The sequence below is a fragment of the Somniosus microcephalus genome, chromosome 11, assembly GCF_052327205.1.
Source record: "Somniosus microcephalus isolate GS21.2 chromosome 11, FLI_Smic_1.0, whole genome shotgun sequence".
Lineage (NCBI taxonomy): Eukaryota > Metazoa > Chordata > Chondrichthyes > Squaliformes > Somniosidae > Somniosus > Somniosus microcephalus.
In genome coordinates this window covers 88,180,267-88,205,852 of record NC_140997.1, presented here as the reverse complement: position 1 = coordinate 88,205,852, position 25,586 = coordinate 88,180,267, and the positions used below count along the sequence as shown (strand labels likewise).

Here is a 25,586-nt window from a genome sequence, read left to right as displayed (position 1 = left end):
CCTTTTAAAGCCAAGGTCTGGCATCTGCAAGTAAGCCTTGCTGCAGTGAACGAGGTCTTGTTGGACCTGCAGCAGTGAGGAGGCCACCCACGAGTCAACCCGCCAGGTTTACCTGGCGTGGTTCAGAAGTTGCGTGAAGCACACCGAAATGATGGTAAATTCAAGAGGGCCTCTCAAAATAGGATTAGAGAGGCCTTTAACATAGAAGATAGGAGCAGGAGTAGGCCATTCGGCCCCTCGAGCCTGTTCTGCCATTTACTGAGATCATGGCTGATCATCCAAATTCAGTACCCTGTCCCTACTTTCTCCCCATATCCCTTGATCCCTTTAGCCTTAAGAAATATATCTAACTCCTTCTTGAATATATTTAATAAGTTGGCCTCAACTGCCTTCTGTGGAATAGAATTCCACAGGTTCACCACTCTCTGGGTGAAGAAATTCCTCCTCATCTCAGTCCTAAATGGCTTACCCCTTATCCTTAGACTGTGACCCCTGGTTCTGGACTCCCCCGCCATCGGGAACATCCTTCCTGCATCTACTCTGTCTAGTCCTGTTAGAATTTTATAAGTTTCAATGAGATCCCCTCTCATTCTTCTAAACTCTAGCGAATATAAGCCTAATCGACCCAATCTCTCTTCATACGTCATTCCTGCCATCCCAGGTATCAGTCTGGTGAATCTTCGCTGCACTCCCTCCATGGCAAGAAGATCCTTCCTCAGATAAGGCGACCAAAACTGCACACAATACTCAAGGTGCGGTCTCACCAATGCCCTGTGCAACTGCAGCAAGACATCCTTGCTCCTGTACTTGAATCCACTCACTATGAAGGTCAACATACCATTTGCCTTCTTAACCGCCTGCTGCACCTGCATGCTTACCTTCAGCGACTGGTGCACAAAGACACCCAGGTCTCGTTGCACTGCATCCTCCTCACAGCACACATGCCCACCCAGCTTTGTGTCGTCTGCAAACTTGGAGATATTACATCTAGTTCCCTCATCTAGATCATTAATATATATTGTGAATAGCTGGGGTCCTAGCACCAATCCCTGCGGTACCCCACTAGTCACTGCCTGCCACTCGGAAAAAGACCCGTTTATTCCAACTCTTTGCTTCCTGTCTGCCAACCAGTTCTCTATCCAAGTCAGTACCTTACTCCCAATCCCATGTGCTTTAACTTTGCACGCCAATCTCTTACGCGGGACCTTACCGAAAGCCTTCTGAAAGTCCAAATACACCACTTCCACTGGTTCTCCCTTATCCTACCAGTTACAGCCTCAAAAAATTCCAGTAGATTAGTCAAGCATGATTTAGCTTTTGTAAATCCATGTTGACTTTGTCCGATCCTGTCACTGTTTTCTAAGTGCTCTGCTATTACATCTTTTATAATGAACTCTAGCATTTTCCCCACTACTGATTATCCTCCCTCTCATTAGACCCTGTGTTCACTGACATCTCTGGAAGGTTATTTGTGTCCTCCTTTGTGAAGACAGAACCAAAGTATGTATTTAACTGGTCTGTCATTTCTTTGTTCCCCATTATAAATTCCCCTGATTCTGAGTGCAAGGGACCTATGCTCGACTTCACCAATCTTTTTCTCTTCACATATCTATAGACGCTTTTAGAGTCAGTTTTATGTTCCCTGCAAGCTTACTCTCATATTCTGTTTTCCCCCTCTTGATTAATCCCTTTGTCCTCCTTTGCTGAGTCCTAAATTGCACCCAATCCTCAGGTTTGCTGCTTTTTCTGGCCAATTTTTATGTCCTCTCCTTGGATCTTATGCTATCCCTAATTTCCCTTGTTAGCCATGGTTGAGTCACCTTTTTTGTTTTATTTTTATGCTAAACAAGGATGAACAAATTCTGTAGTTCATCCATGCGATCTTTAAATGTTTGCCATTGCCTATCCACCATCAACCCTTTAAGTAACGTTCCCCAATCCATCCTAGCCAACTCGCGCCTCATACCATCGTAGTTTCCTTTATTTAAATTCAGGACCCTAGCCTCTGAGTCAACTACTTCACTCTCCATCTTAATGAAGAATTCTATCATATTATGATCGCTCCTCCCCAAGGGGCCTCGCACAACAACATTGCTAATTAATCCTTTCTCATTACATAATACCCAGCATTTAACAAGCATTTGCAGTGGTTAATTAACGCTATGGCCAGCTGGAGGCTGGAGCGTTTCCCGACTGCCAAAACCGGCACCGGCAAAATCCCACGGAGGCGGGTTGGAGTCGGGTTTCCGACCCGACCTCAGTAATTGTAATTTTTCCGCCTTTCCTGACTCCAAACCTGCCTCCTCCAGCGTCAGAAAATCACCCCCATTGTGTCCAAGCCTGAAACTGGGATTCCTTGTAGCCTTGTATAAGTGGGGCCTGTACCCACTCCTCACAAAACCAGTGGGGGCAGAGCTGAGTACAGGAACTCCCAATGTCAAGAGTTACTGTATTCCTGGCCTCTCAGTTGGTGGGGACAAGATCAGCGGATGATATGCTGGTCAGAAGAGGTATACGAGCTTGCTGAAGGGCAAATATGGGACCTACCTGAAGGGTCCAAATTGGAAATGTGGCCTGGATTCTCAAAGAAAAACAAAGTCATATTTGTTTTTAACACGACCCCCTTACAAAGGGGCTCACAGAGCATATCTCTGTTCCTATTGGGGGAACCTGATACCTACCCCCATCCCACCCAGGGTGCAGTAGCAGTTGCTGGATTTTATCACATGTTGGGTGGGGAACCTAATCCATACTCCAGAAAGTCCTCCAGGGCCAGCAGCATAGCTCCCTGGTGGGCACGATGATGGTGTAGGAACGGAGGTTCCTATCAAAAAGACTGAGTTCGACTCAGGCAATTAAAACAATGAACTTTAATGGAACAAAACAGGTTTTAACTAGAAACTGCTGGAATACATCAAATGTAAGAAGTCACAGAACACCAGGTTATAGTCCAACAGCTTTATTTGAAATCACAAGCATTCGGAGCGCTGCTCCTTCGTCAGGTGAAGTGGAGAAATGCATAAAGACACAGTTTATATAGTCAGAGAATAATGTCAGATGTTTCTCTCTACACAGATGCGGCCGGACCTGCTGTGATTTCCAGCAACAAAAAAAAAATGTTTTTTGTCTGTTTTTTTTGTTTTTCATACAGACCCCAGCATCTGCAATATTTGACCCCTTGTGACCCCACCTCATTGTTCTTTGATGTAATGTTTTCGTGACTGACCTGTTTGGATACCATTCACACCTTTGATTGCTGTGATTATCTCTCTGCCGAGGTGTGATAAATGGCAGTTGGCAAGTTTACCTGTAAACATCTGACATTATTCTCTGACTATATAAGCTGTGTCTTTATGCATTTCTCCATTTCACCTGACGAAGGAGCAGCGCTCTGAAAGCTTGTGATTTCAAATAAAGCTGTTGGACTATAACCTGGTGTTGTGTGACTTCTTACATTTGTCCACCCCAGTCCAACTCCGGCATCTCCACACCAGGAATACATCAACTACAGGTCTGCTCTCCTTGAGGGCCCCACGAGGACTGATCCCCTGGTCAGAAGACTGACATCATGATGTCATCACGTTCTTCCCGCCATTGGGGCATCACGTGACTAATGGCATGACATCATCACGTTGAAACCGCGCTGTGAAGGTAACTAGACATTGTACAGTCAAACAGTGTAATTAAAGGTACAGGCACAGACAGTAACTACATTGCTGTTAAAGGAATTATGTACAACCGCTCTGAGTCCTTTGGTGGCTCTGCCACATGCGCCCCCCAGAATTGTCTTTAACAGGAAAAAGTAAGACGAGGAGGAGGTCTGACAAGTCTGTCTGATCAACTTCGATACCCTGGTAGAGGAAGTTGATGACCGGTGGTCGAGTTGGCAGTCTGTTGTGGTTGAGCAGGCGCAGCGAGCGCGGTCGAGTTGGCGGGCGGCTTTGGTTGATCTGGTGCGGCGGCTGCGGGTGGTCGGCCATGTTTGGGTGGTTGAGCGACTACGACAGGGTGGTCCAGGTCCAGGTGAGCTGGCTTCAATCGGTCCACCGAGATGTGATCCGGCTTTCCTCCGACGTCGACCGAAAAGGATTTGTCGCCTGGTTCGATGATGCGGAAATGACCAGTGTAAGGGGGCTTGAGCGGATCCCAGTGAGCGTCGTGGTGGATGAATACATACTCCGCATTCTTCAGTCCCAGTGGCACGTGGGAGTTCTGCAAACCGTGATTCGATGTAGGCACCGGAGCGAAGCATCTGGCCGCTTCCTGGCGGAGTTGCTGGGAGGCGGACCATGGCTCTGTGGGAGAAGGGAGGAAATCCCCTGGTACTCAGAGCGGCTGGCCATAGACGAGTTCAGCTGAGGACGATTGCAGGTCTTCTTTGGGCGGCGTACGAAGACCCAAAAGGACCCATGGAAGTCTGTCCACCCATCCTGCACCTTGAAGACTAGCCCGAAGAGAGGCTTTAAGCGACCTGTGGAATCGCTCGCAAAGGCCATTCGCCTGTGGATGATAGGTGGTGGTGTGATGAAGTTTGGGGCCGAGCCCCTGAGCTACAGCATTCAAAAGCTCCGAGGAAAATTGTGGCCCGCAGTCAGAAGAGATGTCCGCCGGCACCCCGAAACCGGCAACCCAACAGGAGATGAAAGCTCTAGCGACGCCTGCCGAAGTGGTGGAAACCAAAGGAATTGCCTCTGGCCACCTAGTGGTGTGGTCCACCATGGTGAGGAGATGAGTATAACCCTGAGAAGGCGGAAGAGGCCCCACAAGGTCCACATGCACGTGGTCGAAACGACACTCCGGAACAGCGAACGCAGCCACTGGAGCTTTAACATGACGCTGGACTTTGGCCTTCTGGCAGACGACGCAGGTATTAGCCCAGTCACGGACATCGAGTTGCATACCTTTCCAGACGAACTTCGCCGACATAAGCCGTTGTGAAGCCTTCATCCCAGGGTGCGACAACCCGTGTATGGCATCAAACACCTTTCGGCGCCATGCGACTGGCACGATAGGTCGTGGAAAGCCCATGGAGACGTCGCAAAGGAGCGTGGCGCCTGCGGCCTGGAAAGTGACGTTGGTCGCTTGGAAGCTAGAGGGAACGGTTCTATATGATTGGACCTCAGAGTCCGAGGCCTGATCTGCAGCCACGAGGGTGTAGTCGATCCCCAGGTGCACCGCGTGGACTGTCGCACGGGAGAGGCAATCCGCCACCAGGTTGCCCTTACCAGACACATGTTGAATGTCCGTGATAAATTCAGAAATGAACGTCAAGTGACATTGTTGACGAGCGGACCACAGTTCAGTGTTCTTGGCCATGGTGAACGTAAGAGGTTTGTGGTCGACAAAAGCCGTGAAGGGACGCCCTTCCAATAAGAACCGAAAATGGCGAATGGCGAGGAAAAGGGCCAGTAGCTCCCGATCGAAGGTGCTGTATTTTTTTTCATTTTTCCGTAGTTAAGGCTGAAAAACGCCAGCGGTTGCCACGTGCTGTTGACCCACTGTTCTTGCACTGCACCGATGGCAAAGTCTGACGCGTCAGTGGTAAGGGCGATGGTGGCACCTGGAAGTGGGTGCGCCAGCATGGTTGCGTTGGCCAAAGCGCTCTTGGTGTTGCCGAACGCCTGGACCATCTCGGCTGTCCAGCTGATTGGATCCTTACTGGACTTGCCCTTGAGGGCCCCGAACAAGGGTTGCATAAGCTGAGCCGCCTTAGGGACAAAACGGTGGTAGAAGTTGACCATCCCCAGGAACTCCGGCAAGGCCTTGACTGTTGGCGGCCGCGGGAAAGAGGTAACTGCTTCCACCTTCGTCATTAAGGGGACGGCACCATCCGATGTTATGCGGTGTCCCAAGAAATCGATCTGCTGCAGGCCGAACTGGCACTTGGCCGGGTTGATGATTAAACCATGCTGGCTGAGGCACGTAAAGAGGGAACGCAAATGGGAGATGTGCTCCTCCTTGCTGGCACTGGTGATGAGAATGTCGACAAGGTAGACGAAGATGAAGCGTAGGTCTCGAAGAACGGAGTCCATTAAACGCTGGAACGCCTGTGCTGCGTTCTTTAAGCCAAACGGCATCCGCAGGAACTCAGAGGCCAAAAGGGGTGATGACTGCGGTTTTCGGGACGTCTTGCGGGTGCACGGGAACCTGGTGATATCCACGGACGAGGTCGACTTTAGAGAAGATAGAATTTCCCGCCAAATCGGCCGAGAAATCCTGAATATGCGGAATCGGGTACCGGTCCGGAGTGGTGGCATCATTCAGGCATCGATAGTCACCGCATGGCCGCCAGCCGCCGCCCGGTTTCGGCACAATGTGGAGAGGCGAGGACCAGGGACTATTGGATCGCCGAATGATCCCGAGCCGCTCCATCGTGTCGAACTCCGCCTTCGCAGCCGCGAGCTTGCCGGGTTCGAGCCTTCTAGCCCGCGCATAAACCGGGGAGCCAGTAGTGGTGATATGATGTTCAACACCATGCTTCGTTGCTGAAGAGGAGAAAGTGGGCCTTGTCAGCTCCGGAAACTCCCCGAGGAGCCGAGTGAAGTCATCCAGAGGAGGGAAAGCGCAGGCAATAGAGCGCGACATGGAGGTACCGTGGTAGCACGGAATCGCGTGGAAGGTGGCCGTGTTGATCAGCCGGCGGTGCCGGACATCGACGAGGTGGCTGTTGGCACACAGAAAATCCGCCCCTAGGATGGCCTGTGAGACTGCGGCAGTGATGAATTCCCAAAAGAAGCGCTGACCACCGAAACAGACTTCGACCCGCCGCTTTTGGAAAGTTCGAATTGCTGCGCCATTAGCCGCTATGAGGGAAAAACTGAGGTTCCCAGTCTGCATGTCGAGCTTCAACGCAGGTAGAATGCTACACTGCGCCCCGGTGTCACAAAGAAAATGCCGGCCCGATAGGGAATCGGTGATATAAAGGAGTTTCCCCGTAGATCTGATGGCCATCGCCACCGCGGAGCGCCCGTTAGACCCGGTCCTCCTTTGCCAGGGACGCCGCAGGAGCTTTGTTTTTTTTTTGGGCGAAAAACTGCAGGGGGAACGGCAGCATCGTGCTTTTGCGCCAAAACGGGTGTGGTAGGAGCACCAGCCCGCTGTAGGAGGAGCTGGAACCGCGTCTGTAGGGGGTGGGCGCCTCGTGGCCGCGCAGCACTGCTGGGTTACCGTGAAAATCTTATCGGCTTCGGCAGCAAGCTCGGCGCAGTCTGTAATGTCGGATCTGGCTAGGGCAGCCTGAACCTGTTCAGGCATTTGATAGAGGAAAAGCTCCCGGAAGAGGAAGCATTCCGGTTCGGCACCCAAGAGCGTGAGCATTTGGCTCATGAGCTTGGATGGTTTGGAGTCCCCGAGGCCGGGCAGCATGATGAGCCGGCGAGCGCGCTCCGACTTTGATAGCCCGAAAACCTGAAGCAACCGCGCCTTAATTGCATCATACTTGCTGTCAGTAGGAGGACTACCGAGGAGGCTGATGATCCGTGAGGCAGTTGCGCTGTCGAGGGCGGAGACCACGTAATAATAACGGGTCTGATCTGCGATGATGTTTCTAATGGCGAACTGGGCTTCAGCCTGGATGAACCAGGTGTTTGGTTGATGCTCCCAGAACTGTGGCAGTTTCAGCGTGACGGCGTTCGTGTCCATGATGAATCTTCCACGAAAATTGTTCGTAGAATTCGGGGTCACCAATGTAGGAACGGAGGTTCCTATCGAAAAGACTGAGTTCGACTCAGGCAATTAAAACAATGAACTTTAATGGAACAAAACAGGTTTTAACTAGAAACTGCTGGAATACATCGAATACAGGTCTGCTCTCCTTGAGGGCTCCACGAGAACTGATCCCCTGGTCAGAAGACTGACGTCATGATGTCATCACGTTCTTCCCGCCATTGGGGCATCATGTGACTAACGGCATGACGCCATCACGTTGAAACCGCGCTGTAAAGGTAACTAGACATTGTACAGTCAAACAGTGTAATTAAAGGTACAGGCACAGACAGTAACTACATTGCTGTTAAAGGAATTATGTACAACCGCTCTGAGTCCTTTGGTGGCTCTGCCACAATGGCATAATTTCTGGGATTCCAGGCCCATGGATTTGCAGGGCTTTGAAGAAGAAACATATTTAAGGGTCCTAGGAAAGAGCAGAGAAATAAGGTTTGAGTAGATAACTATGTTGTGGTGCCAGCATCAGTATAGGACTGGCCATCCGTGCTGAATTTACCACGACTCTGTAAAATTCTTTGTTGTGCATTGCAGGACACCTGCACAAAAAGTATTGCTGCATCTTCATCTGTTTGTGCATCTGGATGAATCTGCGACACTTCCAGAATAGTGTATGAGTCATTTTTTGTGTTTAGGTAGATATAGTGCTTGGCTTAATGTCTCCAGAATTTCTTCAGCTTTTTGGAACAACCAGTGATTAAAAAAAATTAAAACAGCTGTTACAGTTGCAGGGAATTCCCTTGGGTCATAAACCAATGTAAGTGTCTCCCTGGAGAGCTTCATTAACAGCCTTTCTGCTAGCCCAAGGTAAGACATTCTTTCCCAGACATTGCTTTCTCTTCCATTGTCCTCTGCTAGTGCACCTGAACTTTCTATTCATCACATTCCTGCTCTGAAAACATGGTGAATCCTATGATGGAAACAAACACCATGTTAAAGGAGGAAATACCAGCAAACGGTAGAGGGATTGCAAAATACCATAAGAACAATGGTGGAAGAGGCGCCTACAGTGGACCCAGTGGAGATATTCCACTCGATCATAGTGGAATGTCTATCGGTGACAAATTCTACCATTGAAAAGGAAACGCGAAATGACCCGACTCTCTCAGGAGTCTAACATAAGAACATAAGAAATAGGAGCAGGAGTAGGCCAATCGGCCCCTTGAGCCTGCTCCACCATTCAATAAGATCATGGCTGATCTGATCCTAACCTCAAATCTTCTATCACTGTGCATCCACCCGAACCCATGTGATCTCCCGGGAGAGGCGAAAAACCAGATAAAGACCCAATGGCCAATTTGGGAGAAAAAAATCTGGGAAATTCCTCTCCGACCCATCTAGGCGATCGAAATTCTTCCAGGAGATCACTCTGTCCCTATATTTTCTACAGTACTTACCTTCTGTAAAGGCGATCTCCACCCCAGCCAGGAACAGGAATAAAACCATCTCCTGAAATCTAACAGAATTAGAACACAGTAGGAGCAGAACCAGGCTACACGGCCCCTGGGCCCACTCCACTACCCACAGGGCCATGACCATTCCGAACCTAGACTCATGTCCAATTTCCTGCCCGCTCCCCGTAACCCTTAATTCCCTTTACTTCTAGGAAATTATCTATTTCTGTTTTAAATTTATTTAATGATGTAGCTTCCACAGCTTTCTGGGGCAGCAAATTCCACAAACCTACCACCCTCTGAGTGAAGAAGTTTCTCCTCATCTCAGTTTTGAAAGAGCAGCCCCTTATTTTAAGATTATGCCCCCTAGTTCTAGTTTCACCCATCATTGGGAACATCCTCACTGCATCCACCCGATCAAGCCCCTTCACAATCTTATATGTTTCAATAAGATCGCCTCTCATTCTTCTGAACTCCAATGAGTAGAGTCCCAATCTACTCAACCTCTCCTCATATGACCACCCCCTCATCCCCGGGATTAACCGAGTGAACCTTCTTTGTACTGACTCGAGAGCAAGTATGTCTTTTCTTAAGTATGGACACCAAAACTGTATGCAGTATTCCAGGTGCGGTCTCACCAATACCTTGTACAACTGCAGCAATACCTCCCTGTTTTTATATTCCATCCCCCTAGCAATAAAAGCCAACATTCCATTGGCCTTCTTGATCACTTGCTGCACCTGCATACTAACTTTTTGAGTTTCGTGCACCAGGACCCCCAGATCCCTTTGTACTACAGTACTTTCCAGTTTCTTGTCATTAAGATAATAACTTGCTCTATGATTTTTCCTGCCAATGTGCATAACCTCACACTTTCCAATATTGTATTCCATCTGCCAAATCTCTGCCCACTTACTTAGCCTGTCTATGTCCCTTTGCAGGTTTTTTATGTCCTCCTCACTCACTACTTTCCGTCCCATCTTTGTATCATCTGCAAACTTTGATATGTTACACTCGGTCCCCTCCTCCAAATCGTTAATATAGATTGTAAAGAGTTGGGGACCCAGCACTGACCCCTGCGGAACACCACTAGTTACTGGTTGCCAATCTGAGAATGGACCATTTATCCCAACTCTCTGCTTTCTGTTAGAGAGCCAATCCTCCACCCACGCCAGAATATTACCCCCAATCCCGTGATTTTTTATCTTGAGCAATAATCTTTTGTGTGGCACCTTGTCAAATGCCTTTTGGAAGTCTAAATACACTACGTCCACTGGTTCCCCTTTATCCACACTGTATGGTACTTCCTCAAAAAACTCCAGCAAATTTGTCAAACATGACTTCCCCTTCATGAAACCATGCTGAGTTTGTCCTATTAAATTATGTTTATCCAAATGTCCCGTTACTGTCTCCTTAATAATGGACTCTAACATTTTACCAACCACAGATGTTAGGCTAACAGGTCTATAATTTCCAGCCTTCTGCCAACTACCCTTTTTAAATAAGGGTGTTACATTAGCAGTTTTCCAATCTGCCGGGACCTTTGCTGAGTCCAGTGAGTTTTGGAAAATTATTACCAATGCATCCACAATCCCTACCGCTACTTCCCTCAAGACCCTAGGATGCAAGCCATCAGGTCCAGGGGATTTATCCGCCTTGAGTCCCATTATTTTACCAAGTACCACTTCCTTAGTGATTTTAATCGTATTTAGTTCCTCCCCCCCTAGAGCCCCCTGTTTGTCCAGTGTTGGGATATTCTTAGTGTCCTCTACTGTAAAGACGGATACAAAATAATTGTTCAGTGTTTTTGCCATCTCCATGTTTCCCACCATTAATTTCCCAGTCTCATCCTCTAAGGGACCAACATTTACTTTAGCCACCCTTTTTCTTTTTATGTAACTATAGAAACTTTTACTGTCTGTTTTTATATTTTTTGCTAATTTACTTTCATATTCTACCTTCCCTTTCTTAATCAATCTTTTAGTTATTTTTTGCTGTCTTTTAAAGACTTCCCAATCTTCCATCCTCCCACTAGATTTGGCTACCTTATATGCCCTTGTTTTTAGTCGGATACTATCCTTAATTACTTTACTTAGCCACAGATGGCTATCTTTTCTCTTACACCCTTTTTTCCTCAGTGGAATATATTTTTTCTGGAAGTTGTAAAATAACTCAAATGTACACCACTGATCATGTACCGTCTTACCCTTTAATCTATTTTCCCAGTCCACTCTAATCAATTCCGCTCTCATACCTTCATAGTCTCCTTTATTCAAGCTCAGCACGCTTGTTTGAGATCCAACCTTCTCACCCTTTACTTGAATATGGAACTCAACCATGTTATGGTCACTCATTCCAAGGGGATCCTTTACTAGGACATTTTTAATTAATCCTGTCTCATTACACAGGACCAAATCTAAGGTTGCTTGCCCCCTGGTCGGTTCAGTTACATACTGCTCAAGAAACCCATCCCTAATACACTCAATGAACTCATCCTCAAGGCTGCTCTGCCCAATTTGGTTTGTCCAGTTAATATAATTAAAATCCCCCATAATTATAGCTGTTCCCTTATTACAAGGCTCAACTATTTCCTGATTAATACTCCGTCCAACAGAGTTGCAACTGTTCGGAGGCCTATAGACTACACCCACTAGTGTTTTTTTCCCCTTATTATTCCTGATCTCCACCCAAACTGTTTCACTATCCTGCTCCTTTGACCCAATATCATTTCTCTGTATTATAGTGATTCCTTCCTTTATTAGCATAGCCACCCCACCTCCTCTCCCTTCCTGCCTGTCCTTCCTGATTGTTAAATAACCTGGTATGTTTAATTCCCAGTCATGGTCACCCTGCAGCCATGTTTCTGTAATGGCCACAAGATCATACCCATATGTCGTTATTTGTGCCGTTAACTCATTCATTTTGTTACGAATGCTACGTGTATTCAGATAAAGAACTTTCAAATATGTTTTGTAACACTTAGTTCCTGTTTTTTCCCTTTTTAGTTACTTTACTTTTTGCTCCATACCTTCTGTCCCTTCCTGACACATTCTGTTTTTTAATTCCCCCACTGCTACCTAAGTCTATGACATTCTCTGTTGTCATTTCTATTATTTGCTCTCTAGAAACCTCCCCCCCACTAATTAGTTTAAAGCCCTCTCTACAGCCCTAGTTATATGATTCGCCAGGACTCTAGTCCCAGCACTGGCCAAGTGGAGTCCGTCCCAACAGAACAGCTCCCTCCTGTCCCAGTATTGGTGCCAGTGTCCCAAGAAGCAAAACCCATTTCTCCCACACCAGTCTTTGAGCCACGCATTTAACTCTTTAATTTTATTTATCCTAGCCATATTCGCTCGTGGCTCAGGTAATAACCCAGAGATTATTACCCTTGAGGTTCTGTTTTTTAATTTGACCCCGAGCTGCTCATACTCCTTTAACAGAACCGTCTTCCTTGTCCTATCTACGTCGTTTGTACCAACATGGACCACGACAACTGGATCCTCCCCCTCCCACTCCAAGTTTCTTTCCAGCCCAGAAGAGATGTCCTTAACCCTCGCACCAGGCAGGCAACACAGCCTTCGGGACTCCCGCTCTTGACTGCAGAGAACCCTATCTATCCCCCTAATGATACTATCCCCTACCACTACAACATTTCTTTTTACTCCCTCCACTTGAATGGCCCCCTGTACCACGGTGCTGTGGCCAGGTTGCTCATCCTCCCTGCAGTCCCCGCTCCCACCCTCACAGGGAGTAAGAACCTCGATCCTGCTGGACAAGAACAAGGGCTGCGTCTCCTTCAACACTACATCCTGGATCCCTGTACCTTCCTCACTCATAGTCACATCGTCCTGTCCCTGACCACGGACTACATCTGCAGTAATTAACTTCATAGGTGTGACCATCTCCTGAAACATAGAGTCCAGGAACTTCTCCCCCTCCCTGATGTGTCGCAGTGTCTGAAGCTCGGTCTCAAGCTCCATAACATGGAACTTGAGTTCCTCTAGCAGCAAACACTTGTCGCAGATGTAATCACCGTGAGCCTCAATGGGGACCACCGGCTCCCACATCTCGCAACAGTAACACATCACCTGCTCCATTCTATATAATTAATTAAATGTCTTATTATTAGTTATGAAGACCCTGCCTGGATATAAATGATAATGTCACACCACTATTCAAAGGACTTACCAACTTAAAGGTATAAAAGAGAAGAGAAGGAAGAAAACCAACCAACCAGCTGATCACCAACCTCCTCCTTGAATACTGTCTGTGGGGCCTGTTTGGTTGACTCGTCTCGCTGCTCCGCCTCCGCAGTGTTGTCCAAGCCTGGGAGTGGGGAACAAAACAGAGCAAAAAACACACCCTCACCTCCCACTTGCCCGAACTCTCCCACTTAGCAAAACTCCAGCACCACTCAATGCACAAGGCACTCCGTGCACTGCACTAGCCCCTCCCCTTTTATACCCGGATTCGACTTCCGGTTTAAACTGCCCAAGAGTTTAAAAAACCCATAAAAAATTAAACTTACATACTTGCAAATACTTGCTTACTTATGTGTCCTTTGCAGTCCTTCACTGCATGAGACTTGTACCTCCATGCGTGCATGCCACATAATTGTTCAGAAGATTCAGCATGGCTACAATTTATGGCTTTAACTGCTATTTTCAACCCACTGGCAGAAAACTTATTACCATTTTAAATCCATAACAACAGAAAATGGGAACTGGCATTTATACCCACAAATGGAATTTGATGCCCCGTGCTGCACTTTTTGCTGATCAATAGGCCAGTGTCCATATTAACAACAGGTGGAAAAAGTGCCCTCTTGATCATTTTCATAATGTGTTATACATTTTTTTATTTGCTTGCCAAACAGTCAGATGCAATTTGTATCAAAATATATTACTGTAAAAATGTCAGTACTTTGCTTGGATATGATATTCATGCGACAAAAATAAGGTATGATTGGGCGCTCTCCCTTTCCAGGTATAAAGGTAGTCCTTTCATGAATGAAGGGGAATGGCCTTTTCTTATTTATTTTGTTGATTAAACTTCATTCCTTAAGGCATTTTCAATCCTTCTTCTTTGAGTTTCCACACAACTGTGGACATATAAATTTATAATGAATAGAAATTGACACAAATATTATTTGGCTTTAGGCCAAGTGATTCTCTGCATAATGAAATAAATGATAGAGGCAATAGCAATGAATTCATTTTATTCTGGTGTACAGTGCCAGTGATTTTTGGGTTAATGTGTTTGCTGCTGCTGTTTTTCCCCTAGTACTATTACGTTTTGAACGTGGTAGTGCCCTAATACTACACACTTTCCTAGTTGATGGAGTAGCACTGATAGTTACGAGACCAACAGCAGGAGACATTGAAGGTGTTATTTGAATCTGTAACTAACCTTCATGCACCTGCATCGGTGCCAAAAGTCTCTGATGCTGTGGGCTCAGTTGCTTCAGAGGCAGTGCCAACTGCTATTCGTGCAAGGCTGCGTGTTGGGAAAAGCCTTCTGCTGACATGAGTGCCTACTGGCTGCACCATATATGCCAGTACTGAAGGGAATTTCCTCATAGTATGCACTGTTCTGTGTGAACATAGAGCAGTGAGACATTATGCTGTTTTGCAATCTCTCTACTGTTTGACTGCAATCATTCTCAAGTGAGTTGAAGCTGGCCATAAATGCATCTTGAAATGGGCTCCAAAATCTCCATAACAGTAGTGGGAGCATTCATAAAAGATGATCCTGCTTTACCTATGGCCTGTGTCAATGAGGTTTTACTGCAGATGCCAATGGTATTGTCACATGTTTAGTGGCAGATAACCGTTGCTCTCTGACATTTCAAATGCGGGGTAGCCAGCACAGTGGGTTGGTGGACTCCTAAGGTAGTCAGACAACTTTTCACTGTTGTGTGCAAGGAGGCAAGTAACTCTGCAATATGGTGCTGCTCCTGTAACAGCCTCCATGTGAAAGCAGCCCCATTTAGTTTGGTGTCCCAACAACTCAATAGGGTCACTCAACTTGATGTCTGTCAACTGGCCAGACATCAACCAACACACCTGCTACCCCTTCCTCACCAGCACTCAGTAATTAATCATCCTCTGCTTCTTCCTCAATATCATTGGCCACTTCTCTGTAGCGTGTGTGTATCTGCCTTTGAGTTGGTAGCTTCAAATTCAAATGGTTTTGTGTTGAAGCCCCACGCTAGGGCTTGAGCACATAATCTAGGCTGACACTTCAGTGCAATTTTGAGGGAATACTGCATTATGCAGATGTTAAATTTAGCTTGCCTTTCCCAGTGGACATTAAAGAGCTATTTACTGAGCAGGGAGTTCTGGTGTTCCGGCCAACATTCGTCCCTCAACCGACACCACCAAAAATAGGTTACTGGTCATTTGCCTCATTGTTTCTGGGACCTTCTAGTCAATATGACTTGATATTACATCGACCAATGCCTTTACCCATTAGGTCCATTGGGTGAGATCTGCATTTAATTTTATGTGAAATACCTAACCTAAGGGTTATGTATGTATTTTATGTGGGAAAGCTACATCTTCAGTTCCTCTGATTTCCCTCCACCAATCTTCAAAATCTCATTTAAATTATTTTCTTTTCTGTACAGGATTCTGAACAGTATTGACTGGTTAAGGCCAGTGAGAGGTCTGACACAAGTTCTTCACATCAGGCAACTCTTTGCACATTGCCCTAATGCACTGGACCTCACCGAGCAGCGTCAGCATGGACCTCCTGAAAGGGTAGAGTACAACCATACATAGTTTAATAAACCTGCACTGTGCCAGAGATCTGTGATGAAAATATAGAGGAGAGCTGGGGAAGAGATAAAGCCTTTTTTTTTCTTTTGTCAGTTTTCACTCCTCTATTTCCCATCTCTCCTGAAGGTATTGATTCTAGATGGTACGGGTTCATGGACACTGGCCGCCCTTCGGTATTTCACATCCTAGTAGCCATTCTTCATGTGTGAGTCTGCTTTTTGTTTGTGGGAAGCCTAGGATGCGGTGGCCGATTTTAATGCCTCGCTGCTCAGTGCAGACCAAGGATTAGATCTGGAACATTCTAGCTTAGTATCACACTGGGCATTGCATTTGCCTCTGAGTCTTAATACAGTGTTGGTGGGGTAGGATCTGTGAAGATGATTCTGCAGTCCTACTGGGGAAATTGTACTCACAGCAGCAATGTTATGGGAATGCCATCACCTGCCAAGTTCCTTTCAAGTCACGCACCATTCTGACTTGTACATATATTATAGTTCCTTAATCATCGCTGGGTCAAAGTCTTAGGGGGGAAAATTCGGTGGCGCTAACTTCGCCAGGGCGCTACATTTAATACCCTGAAAAAGTTAGCGCCCTTGCACCATAAATTCAGTGGTACACGCCCCACGCAGGAGGCGGGGCACTACTGGAAGCGCTTCGCCCTCCTTCCTGGGGCGCTACCATTGAATATCGTGGTGCTACGTGCAACAGCGCCACGCGTGTCAGCACGTAGCGCCATGGTATTGCAGGCCTCCCGCCACTGATTAAAGGGGAAGGGGCCTAGTGCTGCTAGAGGAGTGCTGGGTTGACCGATCGCGGCTGCCACCCCGCGTCAAAAAGCGAAAGGGGGCAGGTGCTGGCAGGTGGCCAAAAATAATGGCCGCCTGGCACCTGCCCTTTAATTTGCGCCACCGTGGCCGCAAAAACACCACTCTGACCCTGTCGGACATATTGTCCGACGGTAGGTCAGGGGGTGCGACCGAAGTTTGCGGCTGGGGCTTGAGTGGGGCACTGTGCATGGCGATAACGTCATCGCCGCGGGCGCTACCGGCTACCGCTGCCGCTAATCTCCTGCTGAATTTCGTGGGAGGCGTTAGTGACGTCGCGCCCAGGTGCTAGGGGCTTTGTGCCCAGGGGCGCTAACGGGAGGTACAAAGCAACCTAATTTTTCCCCCTTAGACTTACCTAGTTAACACCATTGTGCAACTATTATCATCACAAGGACTGCAGTGGTTCAGGAAGAAGGCCTGTATGACCCTATGGCAATTTGGGATGGGCAGTAAATGTGGCTTGCCAGTGTTGCCCACATCCCGAGAACAAATAAAAAACAGGCTCACAGCACGTCAGTTGCAGTTTTCCTACCTGTCCTTCCTGAAAGTGTGTCACCACACTAGGAGCGTGAGTTCATGCAATTACCCCTTCTGTTAATAATAATGCTTGATTTTTATGTCATTCAGAGATGTGAACGTTGTACTTTTCATTATTGTAACGCAAGAGGCAACAACAATAGAATATCAAAGATACCATGGTATATGTGCCAGTTCTGTCACCACACCTCTGGCACCATCAGCTCATTCTTAACACTGGATTCATGGTACTAGGGTTGCCAACTGTGGTTGAACGTATTCCAAGAAGTTTCATCACATGATCTCCTGCCTCCAAGCACCCCGCCCCCACCATTGCTTGTCCAACACGTCCATCCTTGAGGTGCCCCACCTTCCCACGCCAGTTGGAAAGCGAACAGACTCTTTGTTACCTGTTTGGATGATTCTTGCATGTCAGTCAAACAGGCTGTTTTCCATCTCAATATTTTTATAACTAATAAAACAAAAAAGTGTTCAAAGAAAATAGAAAAACGCAGGCTCCGATTTTAACTGCAGGCCAGTTTTGCTCAGTTGAGCATCGGTGAGAATTAGAAACTCACCTTGTGCTCCAAAAATGAGGCCTGGGGTATTTTAACTTCTGGGCCTCATTTTAAATCCCTCCAAGTGACTTCCCAGTCATCATGGCATGCATCACAATTGAGCCTAATCCTATACTCACCTGATGTTCACACATGAACATTTGTAGCAGAGCTCACTGGATAGTTGTCAGGATCAAGAACCATGCTTGATTTTGACTTTCCTAACCCAGGCCAATGATAGTGTCTCTACTGATGCTCTGGCTGAGATTGGGTATCTAGTGTCAGCGTCTGAAGTCCACATCAGGTGTAGCATGGTTAGATTTAAGGGGTAGTTCCGTGATCCTCACATTCCCAGCAAAGAGTCACACTCGTAGAAAGCATAGGTCACACAGAATTACCTGTGTAAAATAAAGCCCCAATAATATGCCTCAGCTGCAAGTAGAAACATAGAACATAGAAAAATAGGAGCAGGAGTAGGCCATTCAATATGATCATGGCTGATCCTCTATCTCAATACCATATTATTCCCACTCTCCCCATACCCCTTGATGCCTTTTGTGTCTAGAAATCTATCTATCTCCTTCTTAAATATATTCAGTGACTTGGCCTCCACAGCTGTATGTGGTAGAGAATTCCACAGGTTCACCACCCTCTGAGTGAAGAAATTTCTCCTCATCTCAGTCCTAAATGTCCCCGTATCCTGAGACTGTGACCCCTCATTCTAGACCCCCCCGGCCAGGGGGAAACATCCTCCCTGCATCCAGTCTGTCTAGCCCTGTCAGAATTTTATATGTTTCCACGCAATCCCCTCTCATTTTTCTAAACTCTAGTGAATACAGGCCTAGTCAACCCAATCTCTCCTCATACGACAGTCCTGCCATCCCAGGAATTAGTCTGGTGAACCTTTGCTGCACTCCCTTTATGGCAAGTATATCCTTTCTTAGGTAAGGAGACCAAAACTGCACACAGTACTCCAGGTGTGGTCTCACCAAGGCCCTGTATAACTTAGTAAGACATTCTTGCTCCTGTACTCAAATCCTCTTGCAATGAAGGCCAACATACCATTTCCCTTCCTAACTGCTTGCTGCACCTGCATGTTTGCTTTCAGTGACTGATATACAAGGACACCCAGGTCCCTTTGTACGTCAACATTTCCCAATCTATCACCATTTAAATAATACTCTGCCTTTCTGTTTTTCCTACCGAAGTGGATAACTTCACATTTATCCACATTATACTGCATCTGCCATGTATTTGCCCACTCACTCCACTTGTCTAAATTGCCTTGAAGCCTCTTTGCATCCTCCTCACAACTCACAATCCCACTTAGTTTTGTGTCGTCAGCAAACTTGGAAATATTACATTTGGTTCCCTCATCCAAATCATTGATATATATTGTGAATAGCTGGGGACCAAGCACTGATCCATACGGTACCCCACTAGTCACTGCCTGCCACCCCGAAAAAGACCCATTTATTCCTACTCTCTGTTTTCTGTCTGTTAACCAAGTTTCAATCCATGCCAGTATATTACCCCCAATCCCATATGCTTTAATTTTGCACACTAACCTCTTATGTGGGATTTTATCAAAGGCCTTCTGAAAATCCAAATACACCACATCCACTGGTTCTCCCTTGTCTATTCTACCAGTTACATCCTCAAAAAACTCCAGTAGGTTTATCAAATACGATTTCCCTTTCATAAATCCATGTTGACTTTGTCTAATCCCGTTGATATTTTCTAAGTGTCCCGTTATCACATCCTTTATAATAGACTCTTGTAGGAGTCTGTGCACTCCTAACAAAAACACTGTGAACTAAACTGGTAGTTGTAAGAAGTCGCACAACACCAGGTTATAGTCCAACAGCTTTATTTGAAATCACAAGCTTTCGGAGCGCTGCTCCTTCTTCAGGTGAAGTGGAGAAATGCATAAAGACACAGCTTATATAGTCAGAGAATCATGTCAGATGTTTACAGGTAACCTTTCCAACTGCCATTTATCACACCTCAGCAGAGAGATAATCACAGCAGTCAAAGGTGTGAATGGTGTCCAAACAGGTCAGTCAGGGAAACATTACATCAAAGAACAATGAGGTGGGGTCACAAGGGGTCAAATACTGCAGATGCTGGGGTCTGTATGAAAAACAAAAACAGACAAAAAACATTTTTTTTGGCTGGAAATCACAGCAGGTCCGGCCGCATCTGTGAGATTTCAAATAAAGCTGTTGGACTATAACCTGGTGTTGTGCGACTTCCTACATTTGTCCACCCCAGTCCAACTCCGGCATCTCCACACCATGGCTACTATCGACACCACAAACTGCCGGCTCAAAGTGGAGAGGATCTCCAAGAAGATCGCGCATATTGACACAGACATCAAGTTTCTACAGAGATGCAAGAAAGCAGACAAGATCCCGAAAGGACTACAGATCACTAACCCACTCAAGTCGACCTACAACACAGACTACGCTGAGAGACTCTGCCGTCGTACCTCTCGCACACTCCTCAACCATCTCGTACACCAGCTCTACAGCAGACGCCGCAACCTCGAAACCGAGATGGAGTCCATGTTCTCAGCCTGTGCTCAGGACGCAGCAGACCAGCTACGAGACACCGCCAAACAAGCAAGGCAACGGAACTACGTTACCTACATGCACACCAAGAACAGGAAGCTTGAGAAACTTGGCATCACCAGCAGCAGCAACCAAGCCTCCCCCGGTACCACGGTTGAAACCACAGGGAAATCCATCGTCAACCTGTCCGACCACACCCTTCAACCAGACGAAATTGAAGTTCTCAGCCGAGGGCTCAATTTCTGCCCCACCACCAAAATGGACCCCATCAGTCTCGCGGCAGACACAGAGGAATTAATCAGGAGAATGAGGCTCCGGGAATTCTTCCACAAATCCCAAGATGTCAGCAGCGAACCCAATGAGACAATCAATGATCCGGAACAGCAGACAGAGGGATCTGCAGTGCAGCAACCGAAGAAGAAAGAGTCAAATTGGACCCCTCCGGAGGGTCGCTGCCCTAAGCTTGACATGTATGCTCAAGCTGTCAGGAGATGCATCAACGCCAGATTCATCAGCCGCACTCACAAGACAGTCCAGAATGTCACCCGAGCACAACGCAACGCCATCCACGCAACGCCATCCACGCTCTCAAGACCAACCGCAACATCGTCATCAAACCAGCAGACAAAGGAGGTGCCATCGTCATACAGAACAGAACGGACTATTGCAAAGAAGTATACCGACAGCTGGACAACCAGGAACACTACAGACAGTTACCCGCAGATCCGACCAAAGAACACACCCGCCAACTCAACAGACTGATCAAAACCTTCGATCCAGACCTTCAAAGCATCCTACATGCGCTCATCCCACGTACTCCCCGCGTGGGAGACTTGTACTGCCTCCCAAAGATACACAAAGCCAACACACCTGGACGTCCTATCGCATCAGGCAACGGAACCCTGTGTGAGAACCTCTCTGGATATGTCGAGGGCATCCTGAAATCCATCGTACAGGGAACCCCCAGCTTCTGTCGCGACATTACAGACTTCTTACAGAAACTCAGCACCCACGGACCAGTTGAACCAGGAACACTCCTCGCCATGATGGACGTCTCGGCACTCTACACCAGCATCCCCCACAATGACGGCATCGCTGCGACAGCCTCAGTACTCAACATCAACAACAGCCAATCTCCAGACGCCATCCTACAACTCATCCGCTTCATCCTTGACCACAATGTCTTCACCTTCGACAACCAGTTCTTTACCCAAACACACGGAACAGCCATGGGGACCAAATTCGCACCCCAATACGCAAACATCTTCATGCACAAGTTCGAGCAAGACTTCTTCGCTGCACAGGATCTCCAACCAACGCTATACACCAGGTACATCGACGACATTTTCTTCCTATGGACCCACGGCGAAGAATCACTGAAAAGACTACACGATAACATCAACAAGTTCCATCCCACCATCAAACTCACCATGGACTACTCCTCAGAATCGGTCTCATTCCTGGACACACGAATCTCCATCAAAGATGGACACCTCAGCACTTCACTCTACCGCAAGCCCACGGACAACCTCACGATGCTTCACTTCTCCAGCTTCCACCCTAACCACGTTAAAGAAGCCATCCCCTATGGACAAGCCCTGCGAATACACAGGATCTGCTCAGACGAGGAGGAATGCGATGGACACCTACAGACACTGAAAGACGCCCTTGTAAGAACGGGATATGACGCTCGACTCGTCGATCGACAGTTCCGACGGGCCACAGCGAAAAATCGCATAGACCTCCTCAGAAGACAAACACGGGACACAACCAACAGAGTACCCTTCGTCGTCCAGTACTTCCCCGGAGCAGAGAAACTACGCCATGTTCTTCGCAGCCTTCAACATGTCATCGATGACGACGAACACCTCACTAAGGCCATCCCCACGCCTCCACTACTCGCTTTCAAACAGCCGCCTAACCTCAAACAGACCATCGTTCGCAGCAAATTACCCAGCTTTCAGGAGAACAGCGACCACGACACCACACAACCCTGCCACAGCAACCTCTGCAAGACATGCCAGATCATCAACACAGATACCATCATCACGTGAGGACACCACCCACCAGGTACATGGTACATACTCATGTGACTCGGCCAACGTTGTCTACCTCATACGTTGCAGGAAAGGATGCCCCGGAGCATGGTACATCAGCGAGACCATGCAGACACTGCGACAACGGATGAACGGATGAACGGACACCGCGCAACAATAACCAGGCAGGAGTGTTCCCTCCCAGTCGGGGAACACTTCAGCAGTCAAGGACATTCAGCCTCCGATCTTCGGGTAAGCATTCTCCAAGGCGGCCTTCGAGACACACAACGCAAAATCGTCGAGCAGAAACTGATAGCCAAGTTCCGCACCCATGAGGACGGCCTCAACCGAGATCTTGGGTTCATGTCACGCTACATGTAACCCCACCTGACGCAGGGTCATCCAGACTCGAGTTGACATTGGCTTGTTCTCTCTACACAGATGCGGCCGGACCTGCTGTGATTTCCAGCCCAAAAAAATGTTTTTTGTCTGTTTTTTTGTTTTTCATACAGACCCCAGCATCTGCAATATTTGACCCCTTGTGACCCCACCTCATTGTTCTTTGATGTAATGTTTCCCTGACTGACCTGTTTGGACACCATTCACACCTTTGACTGCTGTGATTATCTCTCTGCTGAGGTGTGATAAATGGCAGTTGGAAAGGTTACCTGTAAACATCTGACATGATTCTCTGACTATATAAGCTGTGTCTTTATGCATTTCTCCACTTCACCTGAAGAAGGAGCAGCGCTCCGAAAGCTTGTGATTTCAAATAAAGCTGTTGGACTATAACCTGGTGTTGTGCGACTTCTTACATTTGTCCACCCCAGTCCAACTCCGGCATCTCCACACCAAAACTGGTAGTTAACAAACTTAGTTTAATGCACTGAAAGTATTATAAAACAAAAACGCAGGAGAAACTCCAAACAGAACTGTACACTAGCTCACTCCACGAGAACTAACTGGAAACACCCTCCAACCCTGATGTCGTGACGTCATCACGTTTCCCGCCATTGGGAACATCACGTGACCCACGTGATGATGTCATCACGTCAGATCGCGATTTTATCGATCCCGCGCTGTTTAAACAGGGCAAACATTAAAAGGTAACAATAATGATTAAAGACAATTGTACAAGTTACTGTGAGAGTCTCTTTGGTGGCTTTGCCACATACGCCCCCCCAGAATTGTCTTTACTGAGGAAAGTCAATCGCCGAGGAGGTCAGACAAGCCTGTTTGACCGACTCCTAAATTCCCGGAGAGGAAAACGCTGAGCAGGTGGCGAGCTGGCAGGTAGCACGGTGCGGTTAGGTGTAGCGGCGGCCGGCCCCGGCGCGGAGGCTGCGCCAGTTCGACCGGCTGTTCGAGGTCCAGGTGCGCAGGTTTGAGGCGATCAACAGAGATGTGATCAGGCTTGCCCCCGACGTCGATCACAAAACTCTTGTCCCTGGTCTGTAGAACCTGGAACGGACCTGCATAAGGAGGTGCGAGCGGGGTACGATGGCCGTCTTGGTGCACAAAGACGAACTTGGCCTTTGACGGCTCCCCAGGGATGTTGGAAGAAGGCAAACCATGCTACGAGGTCGGAACTGGGCGGAAACACTGAGCCGCGTCCCGATGGGCCTCTCGCTGACTGGCTGCAGACCACGGCCGCGTAGGGGATGGCAGGAACTCGCCCGGAACTCGAAGTGGCTGACCATAAACCATTTCCGCGGCCGACGACTGTAGACCCTCCTTCAGCGCTGTGCGCAGTCCCAGCATCACCCACGGCAGTTTATCGACCCATGCTGCATCCAGAAGGCTGGCCCTGAGCGACGCCTTCAATGAACGGTGGAACCGCTCGCACAAGCCGTTCGCTTGTGGGTGATAAGCCGTAGTGCGGTGTAGTTTAGTGTCCAATACTGAGGCCACCTCATTCCATAGTTCCGACGAAAATTGCAGCCCGTGATCCGACGAAATAGCCACCGGGTCACCAAACCGGGCTACCCATGATGAAATGAAGGCTCGCGCGACATCCGCAGAGGTGGTGGACGTCGGGGGAACCGCCTCCGGCCACCTCGTGGTGCGATCCACCATTGTCAGAAGGTACGTAAAACCACGGGACGGTGGAAGTGGGCCCACTAGGTCAACGTGAATGTGGTCGAAACGCCGCTCCGGTACCTCGAAGGTGGCCAGAGGGGCCCTGACGTGCCGTTGCACCTTGGCCCATTGACAAACCACACAAGTGTTCGCCCAGTCGCGGACGTCTTTGCGTATTCCTCTCCATACGAATTTGCAGACTAGCTGCTTCTGCGACGCCCGCACTCCAGGATGCGACAGCCCGTGTATGGCGATGGCATTGAAAACGCCTCGGCGCCAGGTGGACGGCACAATCGGACGAGGTGCACCCAACGAAACGTCGCAGAGTAGAGTGGTACCTGCCGCATGGAATGGTACATCTCTCGGCTGGAGGCTGGCGGGGACAGAACGAAAGGCCTGAGTCTCCGGGTCGGCAGCCTGGTCGGCTGCCATTCTTGCGAAGTCAATGCCTAATTGAACGGCCTGGACGGCGGCGCGGGAGAGGCAATCAGCGACGACGTCGTCCTTGCCGGCCACGTGCCTGACGTCGGTGGTGAACTCGGAGATGTAAGTCAGCTGCCGTTGTTGCCGAGCCGACCATGGTTCAGCGGTCTTGGCCATCGCGAACATCAATGGTTTGTGGTCAACAAACGCAGTGAAGCGGCGCCCTTCGAGGAGGAATCGGAAGTGGCGGATGGCCAAAAACAAAGCTAACAGCTCCCTGTTGAAAGTACTGTATCGACGTTCGTGCCGTTGCAGCTGGCGGCTAAAAAATGCCAGAGGCTGCCATGCGCCGTCGACCCATTGCTCCTGGACGGCCCCCACAGCGTAATCCGACGCGTCCGTCGTGAGGGTGATGATAGCTCCTGGCAGGGGATGTGCCAACATCGTCGCGTTTGCGAGCGTGGTCTTCGTATCCTCGAAGGCGCGACCCATTTCTTGCGACCAAACCACGGGCTCCTTTCCCGTCTTGCCCGAGGGCCTCGTAGAGCGGCCGCATGAGCTGTGCAGCCCTGGGGAAGAACCGGTGGTAAAAATTAACCATCCCCAGGAACTCCTGTAAGGCTTTCACGGATTGCGGCTTCGGGAACGCCGTGATCGCCTCCACCTTAGCTCGAAGTGGC

The 25,586-nt window shown here is 48.2% G+C and overlaps 1 long non-coding RNA gene across 1 annotated transcript in view; it reads left to right on the top strand.

Moving 5' to 3' along the window:
* Positions 1–25,586, top strand: part of LOC147110709 (uncharacterized) — a 43,520-nt gene that overhangs the window by 6,771 nt on the left and 11,163 nt on the right. Inside the window, exon 2 of the long non-coding RNA XR_015080103.1 lies at positions 15,745–15,877. This is a non-coding gene — a long non-coding RNA (uncharacterized LOC147110709). The remainder of the gene's footprint in view (positions 1–15,744; positions 15,878–25,586) is intronic.